The 3,917-nt window shown below is 40.6% G+C and overlaps 1 pseudogene; it reads left to right on the top strand.

Moving 5' to 3' along the window:
• The first annotated feature begins 800 nt into the window (after positions 1–800).
• On the top strand, positions 801–919 carry LOC134911966 (5S ribosomal RNA; annotated as a pseudogene).
• Positions 920–3,917: the final 2,998 nt, after the last annotated feature.

Genomic DNA, 3,917 nt, shown 5'->3' with positions numbered 1-3,917 from the left:
AGACACGAGAACGTGATTAAGAAATCTCTTAATGACCATTGGAAAATCCTGCTAATGGACCCAGTTCTCAAAGAGATTTTACCCCCACACCCGGATATTCTCTACAAGAAATCTAGGAATTTAAAGGACATTCTGGCACCAAGCATGCTCAAATGATCAACGGCGGAGAATAGCTCAATGCCAAGGTGTGTTGGATCTTACAAATGTGGCAGGTGTAATATCTGCAGATATCTTCATCCCAATAGAAGAACATTCAGTGATGTCGGTAATAACAAAGAGTACAAGATCAAGGACTTTATTAATTGTAACAGCTCGTCAGTTATCTACCTTCTGGAGTGCACCTGCGGCAAGAAGTACGTCGGCAAAACCAAAAGAACGTTGAAATTAAGGATCCAGGAACATGTACGTAACATCAAAAACAAAGTGGACAATCATACTATACCGAGACATTTTATGGCAGAACACAGCTCGAACCCGGATGAACTCACCTTTAAAGCAATAGAGGTGGTGAAACTAGGAGAAAGGGGTGGAGATCTAGCCACCAAGCTATCCCAACGAGAAATGTTCTGGATTTTCCACCTGAGAACCATGCATCCATTGGGACTTAACGAGAACTATGAGATTGCACCATTTCTGTGAAGGTCCCCCCCCCCTTTTTTACTTTAATACTTTTTTACATTTCTCCTCCTTCCCCCTGTTTAATCACAACACTGTAAATAGATTATATCACTGTTAATTAGCACATCACTAATAAAAATATATTAATTAAACATATGGCAGTTTGGGTTTTCCTGCTGGATGAATACAGTCATTCCACACTGGAAAAGCCCAACCTCGTCCGATCTTGGAAGCAAAACAGTGTTGGGCCGGACCAGTACCAGGGGAGGTGACTACCTGGGAAGATCCGGTACTGTATAAGAAGAGCGAAAGGGAAACAAGGTATCTACCATATGCAAATTTTACACTCACACAAGTATGGCTTGCATCTTGGTTTCCACTGTAATATTAGATCATTAGTATATCACACATGTTTTAATATCAAATGGATCTAATCACTGTAACTTTATAGACCACTGGCTCACTTAATTTATTGTATATTAATAATGCGATCACTTTAACAAATCACACGGGAATAAAATCATTATTTGTATATATTATATATTTTATATAATCAAACACGTTTCTCACGTACACCACTTTAGCACAAGCACTTTCTCATAATAATGACCAGATCTATTATCAGCAATAAATTAAATTAATATTTTTTGCTGTATTTTACATACAAATATATATATTAATATAAGGTCGCTCCATGCATATTCTCTGAAAATTTAATGTCGATAAAGTAATGATCACTAAAACTACTATTTCTCTACATCCTATATATATTTATTCCGGAGATCAATGGAATCGGTGATCTGGCCAATCATAGTGAACTAGGCGGTTCACAACCCTACAGAAGCCGGGACGAGGCGGGACTAAGAACTTATTATACTAAAAGGACACATCCATAGACAACACGTCGACTTCCGGCAGAAGTGACATCGTCTTGCGGGCCAATATGCGGTCCACGGGAGGATTGCCATAGCAACAATACAACTTGCATCAGACGCGAACGGACTTCCGGTTCCGGGAGAAAGAGGATGACACAACTGTATCTAAAGACTGTCCATGGCACATGCGAATCCCATATGAGTATGATACCGGAAGTGGGGCAGAAACGTCTCACTCCGGCACTAGAAGTACACGTGTGCACTGCACATGCGCAGTAAGGACTTGGTGACACCGGAAGTGTGGCGGAAGTGCCGCAATCCGGCTGTAACACACGATTTCTCTATATATTAATTTATTATTATTGTTTATTCTTAAAATATGAATGTATCTGTACAATTCACTTGATTTGCACTGTCCCCCATTTAATAAGGCACAATCTAACATATATTCCTAACTAAAAGTCATTAACCAGCCCTGTAACAGGAAGTGACATCATTAATCACAGCCTGATTATAGAGGGTATATATAGAGACCCGATCCCAGCACATCAGTACCCCTTGAAGAAGTCATCAGGACGAAACGTGTTGGGCTCTCCCTCTGTGACCCTCTACACACTAAGTTAAGACTCTCCTTGATTCTTATTTATTATAATTTCAGCATTTTGTTAGTCATTTTTTATTATTGCTTTTACTAGTTTTAGGCTAAAGTTTTTGGTCTTAGAACTCTGCGGGGGTGTTTTTAACAGAACACAACCTCTCCCCCATATATATATAGATATTTTTAGTCAATTTTACCTTCTTACTAATTATATTATATTTTACCTGTACCAAATAAATTTGTATATTTTATTTTATTATATACAGGGTTTGATATATTTTTTACACCAGTGGTCGCCGATACCCTTATACCATTTTTCTCATAAACAATCACAACAGTAACTCACCACTACTGTGTACTTAAGGGACGGCAGACGCCCAGAATTATTGGGAGTGTTTTTTAGTTGGCTGTATTTTGTAACACTTGTGGCGCTTGCACATTCCCTATTCTATATATATATATATATATATATATATATATATATATATATATATATATATATAAATTCAGTACAGTTTTATTGTAATATAATAATTATCTGCATTGCTAATGTGACTGTGTGTGCCTGTATCTGCTCTGAGGTTTCACTTTCAGTGTTTCCCAGAAATCTATCACTATACTCTGTACCCTAAGGGACTAGGTGCATCAGGGTCGTTTATATAGTGCGTCACAGTATTTACCTATTACGTGTATTCTACTGTGTATTCAGTCACATAATACCGGTTTATTTGCAGGTGTTTTGTACTGGGGAATCAGTCACATACTATTGGATTTATTCGCAGGTATTATACTCTGTCTGACTTCATTGTACTAAACCGCTCTGTGTTGCATTTGTGTACAATGTCTAACAGAAAGGGCAGTAAGTCTGTGGATGCTCCTGCATCATGCGCCAAGGATTTACCAGAGGGGGAAGCTGTGCACGATGGTCTGTGTGCTCTGTGACATACACTCCCTAGTCAGTCCGCGGCTCCTGTAACCAATCAAGAGCCACCCTGGGCCGCTTTCTCAAACCTACTGGGTACTCTAGTGGAATAGCTAAGGCCCCTATCGGACCACCTGTACCATTACTGCCTCAAATAGTCCCTATGGTCAGACAAAAATCTACCCTAGGTCAATCCCGTGTCTCTGGGTCATCTAACCGGGCTGCTTCCTCCTCACAATCCACAAATCTCTCAGATGTTTCATCTGAAGAGGAGGGGGAACATACTGTCTTGTCAGACACTGAATCAGGCGTTTCTGATGAGGATTCTATATTGCAAGTTGACGTCCCTGCTCTAGTGGTTGCTATTAAGCAAATCCTACAAATCACTGATGATGAGGATTCCACTACTGTCACCAAGAAAGCTGACATGTTTAAACGGCAGAAGGTGGCTAAAAATCTATTACCCCATTCTGACCATTTGGTAGACATCAGGCAGGAACCCTGGTCTAATCCAGGGAAGAAATCCCCTCTCTTCAAACGGGCCTTAGTTCACTAACCTCTCCCGGCAGAGTTATGTAACAAGCTGGAAAATTCACCGCAGGTGGATTCAAATGTCACCCGCCTAGTGGTGGCATCCACTCTGCCTGTCACCACTGTCACTTTACTGAAAGAACCGACAGATAAGCGTGTGGAGGGATGCCTGAAATCTATTTACTCCCTGACAGGTGCTGTACATAGACCCACTATTGCTGCCTCCTGGGCTGCTAAAGGTATTAAAGCATGGGTTCAGGCATTAGAGGAAGAGTTGCCCGAGGATATATCTGACAATGCCAGACAATACCTGTCTCACATCACCATCGCCTCTTCTTATATAAGAGGCGTCCTCTGAGGCGGGTGTGTTAGC

Source organism: Pseudophryne corroboree, chromosome 4 (assembly GCF_028390025.1).
Source record: "Pseudophryne corroboree isolate aPseCor3 chromosome 4, aPseCor3.hap2, whole genome shotgun sequence".
NCBI classification, from domain to species: domain Eukaryota; kingdom Metazoa; phylum Chordata; class Amphibia; order Anura; family Myobatrachidae; genus Pseudophryne; species Pseudophryne corroboree.
Note: the sequence above shows the minus strand (reverse complement) of the source record. Positions and strands in the feature narration are given on the sequence as shown.